General features: G+C 36.2%; 1 protein-coding gene across 1 annotated transcript in view; it reads left to right on the top strand.

Annotated features, from left to right (window-relative positions):
* LOC129758367 (cardioacceleratory peptide receptor-like) overlaps window positions 1-21002 on the top strand; it is a 309792-nt gene that overhangs the window by 222161 nt on the left and 66629 nt on the right. The window lies entirely within an intron of this gene.

The raw sequence follows: 21002 nt of genomic DNA, 5'->3' as shown, positions 1-21002 counted from the left end.
ATCTCGTCTCAAGAATGGGTTTTTATTAAGAAGTGTACCTTAGATAGATATTGAAACGAACCATTTTTTTTATTAAAAAAATCTTTTATGTCATAACAAATGTTATGTTGATATGAAATATTCTGAAAAAAAAACAATTTCAGACTCAATTTTATTTCGTGTTTTTTGTTCTTCTAAATACTTAAAAAAGGGTTTTAAAAATTTATACAAGGCCACAAAATTTACATTTTTCTTAGGTGCAATGAATTTAAACGGTAAGGTAAGGGTTCCCCGAATCTAAATTTGTATGCAATATTTCTATCAGCTTTTGTTATTGAAATGACTTTTGAAAATAAGTAAAAATCTTTAGAGAAGTTTCTGCACTTTTTTTTACAAAAATTCAAATCAAAAACATATTATTTAAAAATAAAAGTTTTATATGAATTGATGAGCTTTAAATAGAATCAAGTTTTTTTACATTTTCTGTTGTGATGTCAAAAATACTTGTTATGATATTTTTCCATAATCAGTTATCTATCAATGTTTGATTTTACTAGTAATAAACTCTTTATCACCAAAACAAAATGTGTTCAGCCGAATTTGACAAAATTTCTAGTTTAGGACACTATTTACCTAATCAATAGTTTAAAAAAAATTAGCACCAAAATGGTTATGGTGATACATGTTTATTGAAAAAACTCTTCCTGAAATGTTTTTTAAAACTAATCTTTTTTGTTTCCATATTGCTTTTTTCAATTTTCAAATAAATTTACCGAAGTTTATTGTACAGTTTTTTTTTCAATTTTCAAATTGTTTCCTTGTTCTTGTTCTTCAACCATAAGCCTGTAACTCCAAATTTTAAATAATAAAACATAATTGCAACCTTCTGTTCTTTTTCTAGGACCCAATATTTTAATCAAAAGAGACAAAAAACTCAGAGCTTGTAATTTAAAGCTTAAAAACCTGCGATTGAAAATTTAAAAACTTTTTATTAATATTTTTTATATGAAATCATGTTTTTTGGATCGATCATGATTTTTAAATTAATCTTAAAAGTTTGAAAAACTGTTCTAAGTAGCAACTTTGAAAATAAATTTTAATACGCAGTGTTAACTTACTTTGTATTTGATTTGTGCTTTCAATATTAAGAACAAAAGTTTTTAACTCATTATTTTCAATTTTTCATCAGTTTTTATCATTCACGTAATTACTCATTTTCTAATATTTCTTTGTCAGTGTAGTTGAACATGAACTTATTATTTAAGCTTCAAAAATGAAATTTTTATAACTGGAGGATTTTACTTTATTAAAGGTTTTATGTCTGGTTTATATTACTGCCACTTTTAAAATAACTATAAATATATTCTTCTTTTTATCAAATTAAATTAAACCATCGAACATTGAATAAATTCTGTTCAAAATTCATTTTTATTCAGTAATCGGTAATTCACATTTTAAATTGTGATTAAATATTTTTTGTTCAAATTAAAAAATTACAGCGGAATTTCTCACTAAACTTCCAGTTGAAAAGGAAGAAAAGAATTTCAAATTTAGATGAAAAAAAATTAACAATTATTATCATTTTCCTAACATCTATTCATGGTAAGTTTTGTACATGAATGGACATTTATTTTATAATTCAGATTTTTTCAATTTTAAATTTGCTAAGAAATTCTTTTGAAACTAATTTATTTCTTACTTTCTTGACTTATCGAAAATTTGAAACATTCATTGTAATATGTTTCCAAAATTTGGTTTATCAGTTATTTTTTTAGTTTGTGTGTTGAACATGCGGTGTAAGAAAACCCTTTCCTTTTCATTTTTTTTTATTTTTGGTATTGTTATTATTTTTATCTAAATTTGAATTTCGAAATCCACCCTGACGAACGGATCCCCATGGACGGATCCTTCGCTCGGGCCTGATTTGGTCACATTTTTTGTACTTCAAAGTTACGTTTTTCGTTCTACATAGTCACAATTTGGTCACTTTTTTCGGTCCTCAAAGTCACTATTTGGTCACTATTTTTCAAATTTTGGTCACTAAAGTCCCTACTTTTTCATAGTCAAACCGCTACCAGCCCTGACGTGAATTCTGCTTGCTGCGCGAGTTCTGTTTACTACCTGAAATTCACGTAGATCTCACGTGATTTTCATGGTGGCAAAAATCTATGTACATTTTCACGTAGCGTTCATGTGAAAAGTTTTTTCGGTGTGGCATAAGGACTCGGCTCCTAACTAAAATGATGCATGACCACTACATTCAAGCAAAACATGAAAAACATTTTATGGGATTTCGTTCCTATTGGATAATTCATCCCAGAAACAAGAAAATAAAAATATAAACCACAGCGCCCGTAGGGAGAATCGAACTCAAATCACTAACCATATGGTCTTGCCAAACAGACATCTTAACCAGTGTACTATTTGAGCTTCATGCAGGAAGAGGGATATTTGTCATAGGCATTCTGCCACCGATCAATCACAAAAGAAACGCACGACAGTGGCTTCCCGGCGTCTGGCCACCTTTCAAGGTATTCATTTGTTTTGCGATGGAAACGGGAAAGGGAACGGGAGTGGAGGAAACGGGAAACCCATTGAATGAGAACTGTGCTTTGCTTACTGCCTGCTATTACATACACACGCTACATATACACAGCTGCTAAAGCCGGGCAGCTTGGCCTGTGCTTGTTTGCCGGTGAATTGAAGGAATATATTCTTGTTGCTTTTGCTACATACACACGCACAGCTTAGCCGTGGTTGTTTGCCGGCGAATTGAATTGAAGGAATGTTTTTTTTTGTTGTTGCTTTTACTGCATACACACGCACAGCTCGGCCGTGGTTGTTTGCCGGTGGATTGAAGGGATTGAATTAGAAGGATGTTTTTGTTGTTGCTTTTGCTACATTCACACGCGCAGTGCTCGGTTCGCTGGCTGCCTGGTGTTGGCCGGTATTTATTTCCATCCTTCTTCGTCTTGTGATGCGATAGGGAGGGACGTGAAAGCGTTTTTATTTTGTTTCTTTCAGACATACGCAATTCGGTTAACTTGGGAGATTATCGCCGGTGGGAGCAAATCGAATCAGCACCGATCGCGTTATCTTCTTGTACCAATGATGCTATGTAATTGACTACACGCCATTGGCACAGAGGCTGAATTTTGGGTGTACGTGTGTCTTGTAGTAAACACAGAGTATAACGGAAGCCCTAGTTGTAACTACTTTAATTCCACATAACTGACTCATGAATTTCACGTAAAGTCTAAGTGGATGCCTTACAGTACTTTTTCTCGATCGTGTGTTATTAAATTCTAATAAGAATAGAATCTGCCATCATTCAGCAGTTTTTATTTACTACTTTGAAAAATAGTGTTGAACGTGTTGTGTTCGTTTTGTGGTAATCTCGTGGATTTCCGGATACCATGGAACCGTGGCCGTGATTTCTGGCGCTCAAAATTTCGTCATGTTTGGTAGACCATCGTTTGCATTTTGGTGAGTTCGATTAAAGATATCTTTTGAAATCTGTTTCGGTATCTAATTTCTCAATATTTTTCAGGCAAGTCAACGTGATCGAAACTGGAAACAAACCCAAAAGAAATGAAGGCCAGCTTCGTGCACTCCATCCATAAATTTCATAATAATGGTATAGTGATAAGTGATAGTAGTAGTGTCTTTGTTAAATAATTTTGAAACTAAATTTAATTCAATTGAGTTTCATTATTCTTCATTACAAAATAGAAAAAGCAACGAAAAAATCGACCCAAATTTAATTTCGAAACCAAAATTATTTTAAGCCTATTTCATAATCGCAGCGTGTCAAACATACCTAAAATTCACGTAAATTGTAGCTGAAGTTCAAAGCGTGCGAATTCTTATTGAGATGCGTTCACATTGTTTACTCGTACAAGATACGTTAAAATCAATTGGATAAAAAAATATGTTGTTTTTCACGTAGCCACGACGTGCGGGTTATTTTGCGTGTGCAGGGCAAGGGTGCCAGGTGGTTTTATCAAAAATCAAGATACTGCGATGAAAAAAATCAGGATTTTTCAGGACACTGTGGTACAAAAAAGTACACATGATAATAAAGTACAGAAAATAAACAAAAATCTAAGAAGTTGAACTTGTTCCATTATTATTTGTAGAATAAAAAAAAATAATTAAAAAAGATAATAATAATAATAGAATACTAAAAGAAAACTTGGCAGCACTGCTTGCGCTTTAGCAGTGGAATGTGATTCGATGATAAGTGTTGTGTGATTGAGTGCGTGTGAGAAAATGTTGGATAAAAAGATGAAAACTTTAAGTGTGAGTGGAAAGCTAGTCGAACTGAAAAAAGACGGTCATTCTTTTGGCTAATTTTAACGGAATAAGTTCGGAGTGGTATTTTAGGAAAGTGGAATTTAATAATTTAAAATGCTGTGAAATTGAGGAAAGCAAGAAATGGAAGGTTCACCACAATGTCATTTTCGAAAACAAAGAATAAAAAAACGCTGTGCAAAGTTTAAATTATTCAACAGATTTTGGTATCCCTAAATTTTCAAAATGATTTAGATCACCACTGGATGTAATTTTTCGGGGTTTCTTTTGTTGATTTTGTTTGGTGATGTTTTTAAAAAAATCGCTTGATTTACGTTTCGGTCTACTTTATTCGACCATCCTCAGAAACTATGTGTATTACAGATAAATGTTGAAAGAAAAAAATTAAATTACAATTTTAAAAGCCTAATTAAAATAATTATCAAAACACAGATTGGGAAACACTCGCAAAAAGCAATTTTTCCGCCTGCTAGGCAGGCGGCGGCAACGCTATTCAAACCGTATGGAGCACATCTCTCAGATTTCCCCTTTTTTCCCCTCGTTTTGACAGATTTAAGCTTTTTTCCTCAGATTTAAGCTTTCGTCTCCTATGCTCTCAAGGCAAAAAAAGCTTAAATCTAAAGAAAAAAAAGCTTTAAAACGAGATTCACGACTACTTATTTAAAAGATGTTTGTCACACGATACATAGACAAATCATGCAACGTTGCAGGGATCTGCTGCTAGGGCCGTCTCTCTGCTCTAACTGGGCATTTATCTGTTGCTGCTGCTAGTTGTCGGCTAGTTTCTTTCAACATTTATCTGTAATACACATAGTTTCTGATGTTGGTCGAATAAAGTAGACCGAAACGTAAAACAAGCGAATTTTTAAAAAAAAACATCACCGAACAAAATCAACAAAAGAAACCCCGAAAAATTTTCAAAATGTGCAGCACATAATGTTTGAACCCACAGAAATGAAGGGTTTCGCTGCGTATCATGTCTACCCTTATCTTCCACAGACACCACTAAATTGGTGAAAATAACATGCAGCTCTGCTTAGATTGCATAAATAAAGGCGAAATACAGATCCCGAAGAAGCCTCTAATTATGCAAGTGAAGCGAGTTGGTCAGTCTGCAGTTAATAGCAAAAACACCATTTAAATAACATCTGAACCAATGATTATAATCGGTTAAACTATTTCATTACAAAATTGTTACATGTTTTCACCATTTTAATATAAATTCAACTAAAATTTAGGAATTTTTCGAAAATCAGGACAAATCAGGACATTTTATAGACCATTTTTCGAAAATCAGGACATTTCAAGAGTTTTTGAAAAATCAGGACGGTCTCTCGAAAATCAAGACAAATCATGAAAAATCAGGACACCTGGCACCTCTGGTGCCAAGTGGTTTCGTCAAAAATCAGGACAACGCGGAGTTCAAATCAGGTTATCAGGACACCTCTTGATTCATGAAAATAATAAAGATTTCAGCTGGTGCAGGTGCTGCAAACGCCTTGATTTATGCAACAACAGTACGCAGCTTGTTTGCTGGCATGTAGTTCATATAAAAAAAAACATTATTTAAATATCATCGGAACCGAAGATTACCATCTGTTAAATGGGTTTAACTATTCTATAATCTATTTATTCGATTTTCTCACAGTATAACTACAAATTCGACCATATTCAAGAAGTTTTTATGAAAATCAGGACATTTTAGGGACAAATTTTCAAAAATCAGGACAACTCGACAGTTTTTTGAAAAATCAGGACGGTCTCTCGAAAATCAGGACAAATCCTGATAAATCAGGATACCTGGCACCTCTGGTAAGGGGTGCCAAAAGCAGAGGTACCAGGTCGTTTTATCAAAAATCAGGACACCGCGAAGAAAAAAATCAGGATTTTTCAGGACACCTCTAAATTAGTGAAAATAACATGCAGTTCTGCTTAGATTGCATAACTAAAGGCGAAATATAGGTGCTGAAGACGCCTCGAATTATACAACTGAAGCGAGAAAAACCTTGGCTGGCCTGCAGTTAATATCGAAAAACACCATTTAAATATCATTTGAACCAAAAAATATCATTGGTTTAACAGGTTAAACTATTTTATTAAAGATTTGTTTGGTGTTCTCATCATTTAACAATAAATTTAGTTATAATTTAGATATTTTTAAAAAATCAGGACAAATCAGGACATTTTAAGGGTCATTTTTGAAAAATCAGGACAATTCAAGCGTTTTTGAAAAATCAGGACGGCCTCTCGAAAATCAGGACAAATCCTGATAAATCAGGACACCTGACACCCCTGGCCAAAAGTTTCTTGGTGATGGAGGGTGGAGACGGAGCGCTTTTTGACAGCCAGTACCATGCCTACGATAACGATTGGCTGTCACAAGATGGTATATTATCACATCCGTTTAGCGTTTTTACACTCGTATGCACTTTCGGAAGACTATAAATGATTAGTTTGGTTTCACTAACTTCCCACAAATTTTAACTGAAATCAAAAATGTCAAAATTGGGACAGAATGCCCGCCAGACCACGTGTTTTACGCTCAAATTTAGAATGCTGTTAACCTTTGAGAAAAACTGAATATCAAAGCGAAATGTAATTCTTTTAATTTGCTGGCTCCCAAATTACGATAAGAGTGCATAATTGTATCAAATTTCGTCCTTTTTCAAGTTTGAAAGGTGCACCAATATTTGATTCGAAAAATTCAAGAAATTGAATTTCGTTGCCTACCTGAGAGCGTTTTTCCTATAAGAATATAAAAAAGTATATTTTGAAAAGCGAAATTTTCGATAAGTTTTCCAATAGTAAATGATTGTTTGTCAAAATATAGTTAGTTTATAAAAACACGATGAACATGTTATTAAACATATAATGTTTCAATGTTTACATTCCATATAATCATTGTTCCATTTCTCACCACCCTTTCGGTATGGTGCGTTCTGTTCACTTGTATTGGCGTTCTACCCCGCGATTTGTTTCCTTTCTGTTTTATTTTTTTAGCAAAAATATAATCAATATCGTGTTTTATCATTTGTTTAATAAGACGTAGGGGAAAACTGCACAACACGCACCAGTTAAGCATAATCGCTATTTACAGCGATACCAATAATCTAAGAACCTAATTTAAGTGGACAGAACGCACCATATGGAAAGGGCGGTGGGAAAAAACAATGATTATACGAAATGTAATAATTGTAACATGAAATGTTTAATTACATGTTCTTCGTATTTTTGTAAACCAACCACACTGTGGCAAAAATCATTTATTATTGCTAAACTTATCGGAAGTTTCGCTTTTCAAAAAACACTTTTGTTAAACGCCTTCAGGTAGGCAACGAAATTTATTTTCTTGACTGACGAAATATGTTACAATTTTGCATTGTTATCGTAATTTGGGAGTCAGCAAATAAAAAGAATGGAATTTTGTTTTGATGTTCGGGTTTTCTCAAAAGTTATCAGCATTCAAAATTTGAACGCAAAACACGTGGTATTGTGGGCATTCTGCTCCAATTTTTATATGATTGATTTTAGTTAAAATTTGTGAGAATTTAGTAAAACACAACAAAATATTTATAGTCTTCCGAAAGTGCAAACGAGTGGAAAAACGATAAGCTGTAGTTTCATCAGATTGCGCAGGCTGTTTCTAAGAACTGGACTCGTTTTTGTGAACCTTTAATCGATTAAATGATGGAAAAGCTTTCCGCTACAATAGTAATGAAGAAAAACATCATTCGAAGACATAGGTTAGTGTAGTTTTGAGAAAGTATGACATGAGCCATCTTACCCCGCTGGTGCGTCTTGTACATATTTCCCCTAAATTAGATCCTTGAATCGTCGTATACTTTCAATTTGGTTCTTAGATTATTGGTCTCGCTGTAAATAGCGATTATGCTTAACATGGTGCGTCTTGTACAGTTTTCCCCTACATGTTCTCTTTTTCGATTGAGAAATGTGCGTACTCTTCTTTTTCTGAAATTTTACGAAATCTACACTGTTTTTGAAAGACATTATAATAGAAAAGTACTTATTTCTTACAATTTATGAAGTTAGTTTTCAACATCTTATACAAAAATCACCGGAGAAATACAACTTAAAACAATTTACTTAATTATCCTTTTTTCATGAACGCTTCTTCAAGTCGTAATTAACAGAGAGCGCGATAAGCGCCTTTAAGTATGCAACAAACTACCAATCCGTAATCAATATGACAAATGAAACTTTCTAAAATGACTAATTCACAAATCTAAAATAGAGTTTATTTGAAAGTAAACATGCGCGTTATAATAAACCTCTTTTAGTAATGCAGTATTTTATCATGTTTGGTGAGGTTTATCAGCTTAACACCGAACATTACTATCCCTTCGAATCATCCAGCTAAGAATTTTCAACCCCAGACTTTTCACTTTTCAATAGTAAAAGAATATTCTAAGGAAATTTTTTAAATATCTTGTAGGGGAAAACTGTACAAGACGCACCAGCGGGGTAAGATGGCCCATGTCATTCTTTCTCAAATATACACGAACCTACGGCTTAGAATGATATTTTTCTTCATTTTTATTGTAGCAAACAAGCTTCTCCATCATTCAATAGATGAAAAGTTTACAAAATCTACTTTTGTTCTTAGAAACAGAGGAGTTAATGGAATCAGCGTGAAACTTGTAATTTTTCATAAGTAACATATAAGGTTTTATGGTATAATAGCCTGCACAATCTGATCTAACTACAGCTTATCGTTTCACCACTCATGTGCACTTTCGGAAGACTATAAATATTTTATTGTATTTTATTAGCTTTCTACAAATTTTTATCAAAAATAAATCACATGAAAATTGGGGCAGAATGCCCAGAAGACCACGTGTTTTACGCTCAAATTTTGAATGCTGTTAACTTTTGAGAAAACCCGAATATCAAAACAAAATGCCTTTCTTTTTATTTGCTGACTCCCAAATGACGATAACATTGCATAATTATAACGAATTTCGTCCTTGTTCGAGTAGAAACGGTGCACCAATATTCGATTCGAAAAAATTATCGGCCGCCATGTTTGCCGCGATATCACTATATCAGTCGAAAAAAATTGAATTTCGTAGCCTACTTGAAGGCGTTTTATATATAAGGATATAAAAAATTGTATTTTGAAAAGCGAAATTTTCGATGAGTTTAGCAATACTAAATGATTTTTAGCCAAAGAATGGTAGTTTACAAAACTACGATGAACATGTAATTAAACATTTGGTGTTTCAATAATTACATTCCATATAATCATTGTTCTATTTCTTACCACCCTTCCTGTTTGGTGCGTTCTGTCCACTAGTTTTGGCGTTCTACCCCGCGGTTTGTTTTCTTGCTGTTTTAGTTTTTTTACAAAAATATAGTCAAAATCGAGTTTTTATCATATTTTTTCTTTTCGATAATACGTAGATTTCATCCTTGAATCGTCGTCAACTTTCAATTTGGTTCTTAAATGATTGGTATCGCTATAAATAGCAATTATGCTTAGCTGGTGCGTTTTGTACAGTTTTCCCCTATATAACGTTCCTCCGAACGTTCCTCTTTTGGAGAAAAAATCTTGATGTTTTTGGTGCTGCAGGATATGGTAACCCTATTCTGGACTAAATAATTTCCTAAACACAAAAAAAGTCTGTCCCAGCCGTCAGGGTTCTATTAATTCCAAAATTTCAACACACCGTATCATCGGACCAAGAGCTGATAGACAAAATCTGGCAAATAACTCGAATTCAAGACGCCAAAATCATCCAAAAACAGTTATTAAAACATGAGCATCAAAAGTTTGCTATTTTAATGCCACTGATGTAGAGCATGTAATTCTTCCCATCATGAACAGATGAAGAGCGTTCTATTCATGTGTCACAAGTTAAAATCAGATCATTTTCATTTTTCGGATATAGGAATCGCCCAGATTGCCCGTGGCCAGGACCATATGGCCTCGAACTACTTTTCCTATCAATTCTCATCATGTACAGGTCAATTCCCATCATGTACACGTCAAGAGCTTTCTATTCATGTGTCGCAAGTTAGTTTTTTGGATGACCATCAATGTCATTGAGACATTCTCGAATGTCATTGGAAAATGTTATGCGACTGTCGCGATCCCGGCTGTCTTTTGGATGACATTCGCATCACTGAGGGTGGCTCCTTCAATCTTCAAGTTATGTTGAGACTCAGACAATCGAGAAGCTCAGATGCCACCAAAAATAGTTCGCTTTCGAATTATGTTGAAGTTTTATTTAAAAGGAAGTTTATTTTTAATTGTAATAATTTAACGACCCTCATTTTTGTCATGGAAAGGATAGCCAAGAACACCGCGTCAGCTATTTTTCTATTTCTCTCATCTGTGAGTCAACAATATTTTTTTTAATGATTTATCAGCATATCTCTTTTCATGCACAATATTTTCCTGAGTATTATCTACAAAAATGTGTCTTATGAACTTTGAACACTAGTAATCAAAAATGATAAAATGGTCGATGGTACAATAATATAATTTTAGCAAAGATTCAAAAACATGAAACAAAACCCGATTTAATACACTTAACAGTGGATTGTAGCCTTTCTTACAGTCTATAAATTATATTTGGATACACTTGACACAAAATAATAAATAAATGATAGGTTTATAAATTCTGTGTAATGATTAAAGTATTTCGAACGCAGTAAATCCTGAATGAATTCAAGAAATTAAAATTCAAATTTTTTTATAGGATGAAGGTATTTTGAAATAATTATAGTTTCCACATAAATAATAACATTATTGTAAACTAATTATTTTTTTTAAATGATTGAGTTCTGGAATATCTTGTATGATCCCGTTTCTATGACATTATGATCTTATATCTTTAAAACAGAAGAGGTTTAAAAATGAAAAGTATAATTTTTAAAAAAAGATGCCTAACCATGTGTTTCAAATATTTCAACCTCTCAAGTAAAGAAAGCGAATAAATGGAAAAAAATTACTGCTAGACTAAAATACGATGCTTCAACGTAGATTACAATAATCGATCGAATTAACTATAGATATTAAACATTTTGACAACTTTGATATGTTAATATTTTCAATTTTGTCATTTTGTCAATTATGTCTATTTTATCATTTTTGTAAATTTTGCAATTCTGTTAATTTTGTTAATTTTATAAATTTTATAAATTTTGTAAATTTTGTAAATTTTGTAATTTTTGTAAATTTTGTCAATTTTGCCCATTTGAATAGTTTTGAAAATTTTGTGAATTAAGTCAATATAGGCTATTTTGTCAATTTGGCCTAGGTAGTAAATTTAGTAAATTTAGTAAATTTAGTCAGTTTAGTCAATTTTGTCAATTGTCTTAATTTGGAAAATTTTGCCATTTTGACAATTTTGATAATTTCGCAACTTTGTCAACATAGATTTTTTTTTTCATTTTTGTCGTATTGTTAATTAAGCTCAGTTTGTCAATTTTTTCCAATTTGGTAAGTTTCGTCTCAATTTAGTTATTTTTGTCTATATTTTTGAATACTTTTTCATTTTTCTCATTTTTTTATCGTATTTTGTCAGTATTAAACTTTATAAGAAATACTATCAAATGGAAGATATAAAATGATAGACAAATAGATTAAAAATTGTAATGATGATGAAACCATCCAATTAAATTGAAAAACGATTATATGTCAGTTAATTCATAGGAAAAGAACATTTGGAACTGCAAGTGGAATTGAATGATGCAAAAACTTATACTCGACAATATTTAAAATATTTATTTTTGATTTTTGTCTTTAACTTGTCAGGATACATGCTACTGCTAGATGAGTTGATTCCAGTATCATATTATTATTTTTCAATAAGATTCTATTTTCCCTACCCAGCATGAGAGCAGCAGTGGTATCATTTTTTTCAAAAGGGCATGCGGCCAAATGTTATTTATTTATTTTATTTTACATAGTATTCCGTCTTACGACATAACTTGACGAACATAATTCCTAAAATTCACTCGGTCCATGGCAACCGTTCTCCAATTCCTCGGGCACCCCACGTTCGCCAGATCACGCTCCACTTGGTCTAACCACCTCGCTCGTTGCGCCCCCGCTCGTCTTGTTCCTACCGGATTCGTGGCGAACACCTGTTTTGCAGGACAGTCATCCGGCATTCTCGCAACATGTCCCGCCCAGCGTATCCGGCCAGCCTTCACCACCTTCTGGATACTGGGTTCGCCGTAGAGTCGCGCGAGCTCGTGGTTCATCCTTCGCCTCCACATTCCGTTCTCCTGTACGCCGCCAAAGATGGTTCTTAACACTCGTCGCTCGAATACTCCGAGTGTACGCAGGTCCTCCTCGAGCAATATCCATGTCTCGTGCCCGTAGAGAACAACCGGTCTAATAAGCGTCGTATACAGGTTACACTTCGTGCGAGGGCTAAGTCTTCTCGACCGCAGTTGCTTGTGGTGTCCATAGTAGGCACGACTTCCGCTGATAATTCGCCTCCGGATCTCACGGCTGGTGTCATTGTCTGCGGTCACCAGTGAGCCGAGATAGACAAAGTCTTCGACTATCTCCAGCTCGTCGCCGTCGATCGTGACCTTGTTATTACTGGACAAGCGGGTTCGGTCGGTCTCGGATCCGCAGGCCAGCATGTACTTCGTCTTGGACGTATTAATCATCAACCCAATCCTTCCTGCTTCGCGTTTCAGTTTGCAGTAGATCTCCTCCACCGCCGCAGATGATCTGCCGACTATATCAATGTCATCGGCAAAGCAAATAAGTTGACTGGATCTGTTGAAAATCGTGCCCCGCATTTCGCCCACCGCTCGTCGAATAACACCTTCTAGCGCCACGTTGAACATCATGCAGGATAGACCATCACCTTGTCGAAGCCCCCTGCGAGATTCGAATGAACTCGACAATTCACCCGAAATCCGCACACAGCACTGCGTTCCATCCATCGTCGCCTTGATCAGTCTGGTCAGCTTCCCGGAAAAGCCGTTCTCGTCCATGATTTTCCATAGCTCGTTACGGTCGATCGTGTCGTATGCGGCTTTGAAGTCGATGCATAGATGGTGCGTAGGGACTTGGTGTTCGCGGCATTTTTGGAGGATTTGCCGTAATGTGAATATCTGGTCCGTCGTAGACCGTCTCTCCATAAAGCCGGCCTGATGACTTCCCACGAATCTGTTTGCTTGTGGCGTTAGGCGGCGGAGTAGGATTCGGGACAGCACTTTGTAGGCGGCATTGAGGACAGTGATCGCTCGGTAGTTCTCACAGTCCAATTTGTCGCCCTTCTTGTAGATGGGGCATATTACCCCCTCCTTCCACTCCTCCGGTAGCTGTTCTATGTCCCAGATCCGGATTATCAACCGGTGTAGGCAATCGGCCAACCTGTCCGGGCCCATTTTGATGAGTTCAGCTGCGATGCCATCCTTCCCAGCCGACTTGTTTCTATTCCGCTGGCGAATGGCTTCCTTAACTTCACTCATCGTTGAGAGTGGCTCCTCTACGTCATTGGCTACGCCGGCGATGTACCTTCTCCTGCCGTCTTGATCTCCTGCATGTGCGCCGTTCAGGTGTTCATCGAAGTGCTGCTTCCACCTTTTGATCACCTCACGATTGTCCGTCAGGATACCCCCGTCCTTATCCCGGCACATTTCGGCTTGCGGCACGAAGCCTTTGCGGGATGCGATGAGTTTCTGATAGAACTTTCGTGTTTCTTGGGAACGATGCAGCTGCTCCAGCTCCTCGAGCTCCTCCTCCTCCAGGCGGCGCTTTTTCTTCTGGAAAAGTCGGACTCGCTGCCTCTTCCGCTGTCGGTGATTTTCCACATTTCGACGGGTGCCTCTCTGCACTACTGCCGCCCGCGCGGCATTCTCTTCGTCCATCACCCTCCTACACTCCTCGTCGAACCAGTCGTTCCGTCGAGATCGCTCCACATAACCGATGACGTTCTCCGCAGCACTGTTGATGGCTGTTTTGAAGGTATCCCAACAGTCCTCGAGAGGGGCTTCGTCAAGCTCGTCCTCTGCCGGCAGCGCTGCTTCGACCGATTGCGCGTAATCTGCCGCGACCTCAGGTTGCTTCAGTCGCGCGATATTTAACCGAGGCGGGCGCCGGTTTCGCGTGTTGTTCACTACGGAGAGTTTTGGGCGCATCTTCACCATCACCAGATAATGGTCCGACTCGATGTTGGCGCCCCGACAGGATCTGACGTCGATGATGTCCGAGAAGTGCCGGCTGTCGATCAAAACGTGGTCGATCTGTGATTGAGTTTGGTACGGTGATCTCCAGGTGTACTTGTGTGGGAGGCGGTGCTGGAAAAAGGTACTACGTACGGCCATTCGTTTGGAGGCGGCGAAATCAATAAGTCTGAGGCCGTTTTCGTTGGTCAGCTGGTGTGCACTGAACCTTCCAATTGTCGGTTTGAATTCCTCCTCCTGGCCGACCTGAGCATTGAAATCCCCGATGACGATCTTGATATCATGTTTTGGGCAACGGTCGTATTCACGCTCCAGCTGCGCGTAGAATTCGTCTTTGTCGTCACCGGTACTTCCGAGGTGAGGGCTGTGCACGTTGATGATGCTGATGTTGAAGAACCGGCCCTTGATTCTCAACCGGCACATTCGTGAGTTGATCGGCCACCACCCGATCACGCGCTTTTGCATCTTTCCCATCACTATAAAAGCTGTTCCAAGCTCGTGTGTGTTGCCGCAGCTCTGGTAGATGGCACGACCATCTGGGTACGTTCGTACCGTGGAGCCCTTCCAGCATACCTCCTGCAGCGCTACGATGTCGAATTTGCGGCTCTTCAATTCGTTGGAGAGCACGTGGGTACTGCCCACAAAATTTAGAGATCGGCAGTTCCATGTTCCAAGTTTCCAATCGCTAGTCCCTTTTCGTCGCGTGGGTCTTTGCCGATTTCCATCCGAAATTTGTTGTTCGTAGTTCGTTGCTAATGTTTTTTTGTAGTCACAGGCCCGCAAGGCCCGCAGCTAACCCCACTATCTTGCAGGAGGACCGTCGTGATGCTGCTGTTTTGGGTCCCGAACACCACCAGGACGCTGTTGCACTCCGCACGCCGCCCCTGACATGGAGAACAGACGCGTACGAAGCCCCCTAACTCAGTCTGCATGCGACCAAAGCATCCACCGGGGTTGGGTACCCGATCTCCGCTAAGGTTGCTCGCACCCCAGCTAGCACCACGGGGAGGTAGAGAATCGGAGTTGCAGACAAGAGGTGATATGACCACTACCCGAAGGTTGGGTGTATGGGGTCTCGAGTTGCACATTGTCTACTTCGCTAGCTAGCGGCCAAATGTTAACAAATCGAATTGTCAACTGGTGAAAAGTACCTATAAAAATTTTTGAATCTTGATTTCTTAAATTCATTTAGGATTTAATACGTTCGAAATACTTTAATCATTACACAGAATTTATAAACCTATCATTTATTTATCATTTTGTGTCATGTGTATTCAAATATATTTTATAGACTGTAAGAAAGGCTACAATCCACTGTTAAGTATATTAAATCGGGTTTTATCTGGTATATTTGTTTGAATTATTCTGTTGTTCCTGCGTTATACCTTCATTAATGTTTGCTAGGCAACTTGGTGAATTTATCAATATTCTATTTTCTTTTTTTTTTCAATTATGCCGCTTTGGTTAATTTTTTCAATTTTCTCATTCTCTTCAATTTTGTAAATTCAGTCTATTTCATCAATTTGGTCAATTTCGTAAATTTTGTTAATTTTATATACTTGGTCAATTTTGTCAATTATGTCAATTTTGTCATTGCTTTCAAAAGTGACCATTTTGAAAAATTGGTAATTTTTTTTCAATTGTGTCATTTTTTTTCTATTTTCTTTTTTGCCAATTTTTTCAATTTGTCAATTTCGTCAAACTTGTAGTGAAATTTGTCAATTATGTTAATTTTGTCAATTTTGACGATTACCACAATTTTTAAATTTCATCTGGTGGTGTCAATAAATTACACTAGTTTACATTTTTTAGCATTTTTGAACTCAGTAAACTGAAGGTCAATTCCAATGTGAAATCGGGCGCTGAATCCGAAAATGAAATTCAAATAAATCTCAGTAGAACCGTTTTTGAGTTATGCTCCAAATATGAAATTTCGGAAAAATTAAAAAAGTTCTTGTACTTAGATTGAAATATCTCGGACGGCATAACAGTAATTTGAAATCCCTCTTTTGCATATTGAAAGTGAATAAATTTTCTATTGATCATCTGAACACGGTTTTTGCGTTTGACCAACAGTATTGTTGATATTAGTGACTTTATGAGAAAAAAAATTATAAAAAAAGCATTTTTTTAGAGAAAATTTTGTTTCAACGAAAGTTTTAGACTCGATGGTAGCATTTAAAAAATCTGATTTTCTTTTGCGCTTAAATGTCAATTCAAAACAAAGATTTCAAGTGGTTATTTATCAAAATCGGTTGAAAATTGAAGAAGTTATGGCTACTTTACCATAACTGAAATTTTTGGAGTTTTTAATAATTTAACGAACCGCGGTACACTTATCATAGTATAGGAAGAATGAAACATGATAAATCTCACTCGCTCCAAGTCAAAATTATTTTTTAGCTTACCAGAAGGTCACATGCCAAGTTTCAGGAAGATCTGACCATAGGAAGGGGTTGCTGAAGTCTCAAACGTGAATAAAATTTTGAGGTATTTTGCCCGGAAGGAACGAAAAATACTGGTTTTTCATCAATAACTTTTTTCATCACTAGCTGATTGTTTTTAATGGTTGATTTTCTTAAAGCCTAAGTTGAGACAAATATTTCACCCGAAGACTGTAATTCGATTGGATTTGAAACAGAAAAGTTATTGCGGTTCAAAGATTGTATTTTGGTCGAAAATTGTCGTATAAAACGCAATGCGTAAAAAGTACTCATTGCGTGTTGGACAAAATTTGCGGCCTTTGAACCGCAATAACTTTTCTGTTTCAAATCCAATCGAGTTACAGTCTTCGGGTGAAATATTTGTCTCAACTTATGCTTTAAGAAAATCAACCGTAAAAAACAATCAGCTAGTGATGAAAAAAGTAATCGAAGAAAAACCAGTATTTTTCGTTCCTTCCGGGCAAAATACCTCAAAATTTCATTCACGTTTGAGACTTAAGCAACTTCTCCCTATGGCCAGATCTTCCTGAAACTTGGCACTGTTGGTCAAACGCAAAAACAGTGTTCAGATGATCGATAGAAAATTTATTCACTTTCAATATGCAAAAGAGGGATTTCAAATTACTGTTATGTCGTCCGAGATATTTTAATCTAAGTACAAGAACTTTTTTAATTTTTCCGAAATTTCATATTTGGAGCATAACTCAAAAACGGTTCTTCTGAGATTTTTTTGAATTTCATTTTGCGATTCAGCGCCCGATTTTACATTAAAAATATTGGTCAGTTAATCAAGTTCACGATTTTTTTAAAATTTTGTAAACTAGTGTTATTTGAGCTGTTTATTGAAGTAGAAGAGCATTCAATTTTTTTTTTTGATTTTTTTATAGTTTAATTCATGTGTCGTATTCTGTTTATGAAAATGGATATCTGAAATGTTTGCTCTTTTATGAGAACTGCATTCACATTTTTCCTAAATTTTTGTCAAACATTTATTATTTTTACGTGGGCTTGTCTTTACCTTCTAGTTAAAAAATATTGCCCAATAATTATTAAAAAATAACATGAGGAGCTTAGTCTAAGTTTTCAATTATACACATGTTCCCAAATGCTATAAACTCTAATGTGGAGGACTTGATGGCGCTGCTGTTTGGTTGTTATCTTCCATTGACTCCAGCAAGTGACTCCCATCCTGTCATTGTCTTTGCTAGAAACCAACAACAACCGAACAATTGTACAGATTTTCAATGTTACGAAAAGCTTTCATCGCGCATCGTATGACCTGAAGAGAGGAAGAGAAAAGGGTGTGAGAGTGTAGTCCCTAGGCTTGACAATCTCTCCTTGGGTTGTACCCAATAATGCAATCCATTTTTAACTGTAATTTTTGAAGCTCTGGTCAGCCTTAAATTCTTTGAATTTGGTTCGGTTTTAAGCTGGACTGGACTATATGCAATTCCAAATTCTTATTAAACTTCTGTCCGAGCAAATCTCACAATTTTGACAAATGATTCGTTCGCCAACTTTGAACCTTTGTCATTAGTGTCCTGTTTGTTATTCGTCCAAAGGTGCCCAATTCTGTGAAAGCGAAGCCCATCGCCTGTCGTGTCTAAGACGTCATAAAAATATGACGTCATATATACACTGCAAAAAATGCACATTTAAGCCGTATGTTCCTCCACACATAAACCTCTAAAACTGCTCGCTCATTTGCTGAAAAATAAGCTTTATGTGTGACATATAACATGTATTTGCGACTTATTCAAAATATGTGTGCAGAAAAATGATTGTTATGATTTGGCATTATTGAAAATTTTCTCGCAAAATGGCGGTGCAAAACGGAAAAAACAACTGTGGGAGCTCAGCACTGAATAATTAATTCCCTCAATACGAATAATTTGGTAAGTAAATTTGATTTTGAACTGTTAGGAAACTCTCCGTCATTCATGTTCCTCTTTTGATTGCAGATTCGGAATCCTGATGTAACCAGATAAACCGGGATGCTTAGTTCCAGGAAATGGATTTCGAAAAACAGGTCCGTTAGTTCTTCGAATTCGGCAAACCGGTTCCTAATAGACTTCAGTGATCAACAGTTCCCTAACCGGATGCAGGAACCGGATCTGCGTGCAGTTTCCATGGTTGTTGACGTTAATTGTTTTTATACGATTTTACGGGAATGGTTTGCCGGAAGATCTTCGCAATGTTTGAGCAACCATCAATATTGCTTGCTCTATCCAAGTGCTTGCATGTAGTTCTGCAGGTAAAGTTTTACACAAATCTTTTTGTCTAGTTCCTATTTCTTGTGCTGGTGGTGGTTTAAAAATCTGTCCGGGAAACTTTTTTTTTTAATCAACCGGACCTATTATTCATAATTCCATGTTTTCTTTTCGTTCCAGCGGGAGCTTGAATTCCCCGAAGGCGTGGACTTCCAGGGGATCGATTTTCATGCTAAGCGCAGAGGTCAACGGAGCTGGTGCTGGAGCGACCAATAGAACTTAAGGCAAGTTTATTCCTGCGAGCCCTGCTACTGCCGATTTGCTACGGTGCACTAAGAGGTAAGAATTTTTGCAACAGTAGAGCTATGAAATTTTAATAAATAACTGAGTTTCATTTTTTTTAGTTCGAGTTTGATTGGAAGCCAGATCTGCAAAACATAATCAGCCGATGTTGCAAGTGCATGGACAAGTTGAAACGATACGAGGCGGAGGATGAACCGAATAAGGAAAAAAGTGCAACCGCTGCAGTCAAGTTACTGAACTATGAACACACTGCCGTCAACGATCGTATTTCCAGAAAACGCGATATTAAACGAAATTATTTTATTCAAACATTTACTGAATTTCGAAATTAATTATAATTGTTGAGAAAGCTTAAATCGAATTGCGCTTATAAATGTTATCTTTCACACCTATAGCTTCTACGTGTCATTTTGTTATAAAAGTCATATGTATGCCACACATACTTTCTATGAACCACCACAGTCGATTTTTTTAATTTATCTTCCATGACACATAATCTTCATATGTAAATCAAATTGCAAAAATCTATATAGGCCTACACATACGGCTAATATGTCGATTTCGTTGAGTGTACGATAATCTTGATTTTAGTGATTGCTGGTTGTGGGTAGCAATCCAAATTGACACGTTTTTTGGAGTGATGATTTGATGATAATTACTATGAAAATTTATTTTTCAAACTATTTTGTTTTTTTTCTTTCTTTTATACATTGAAGAGGGAAAAAAATCAAATTTTTCAAGACAAAAATCATTTTTATTGTACTTCCCAGTTTCGCAAAAACGTGTTGACAAAGTTTACAAAAAATCACACCAATACACACAAATACACTGACATCGTCTGAACTCGTCGAGCTGATTCGTTAGATACCTATAAAGGTATATCTTAGACTAGGGTTACCATACGTACTCTTTTAAGAGTACATGTACTCTTTTTCGATAAAAAAATAGGCGTACTCTTCTTTTTGTGAAACTTCACCAAATGTACTCTTTTTTTTGTTGAAAAGCATTTGATCAGAAAACTAACGAATTCCTTACATTTTATGAAGTTGTTTCACACCTTATGTGAACTAAGTCAGAACTACGAAAGGGATACAGCTTACAACCAATTACTTAAACATCTTGTTGTCATTAAGCTGCATTTTAAGTCGTAATTAAGTGAGCGTGATCAGCGCCTTTGAGTATGCTAACAGTAATCAATATATACACAATTTAATATGCTTAAATACTGAAATGGAATGAAATGGATTGTTTTAAAATATTTTTTTGTGGTTTGTCAGTATAACATCTGAATACTGCTATTTCTTCGAATAATCCAACTTTTTCATAACCTTGAAAATTGGCAGTCCGAAGTAGCAGAGGCCTGCTCAGATAATACGAAATATCCTTTTCCTTCTGTTTTGCATACCATCCGGGCGCAAAGCTCCATAATTATATGAGTCTTGTATCAACCTCTTGGCTGGGATAACGCCGGAAATCATTTAAGCAGGGTTTCACTGTATATCGTTTTTCCTGACTTTTTGAGTAAATTATCTCAATGTACTCTTTTTGGTGTTGCGGGACATGGTAACCCTATCTT

The sequence above is a fragment of the Uranotaenia lowii genome, chromosome 3 (assembly GCF_029784155.1).
Source record: "Uranotaenia lowii strain MFRU-FL chromosome 3, ASM2978415v1, whole genome shotgun sequence".
Taxonomy (NCBI): Eukaryota; Metazoa; Arthropoda; class Insecta; order Diptera; family Culicidae; genus Uranotaenia; species Uranotaenia lowii.
This window is presented reverse-complemented; position numbering and strand designations above follow the sequence as displayed.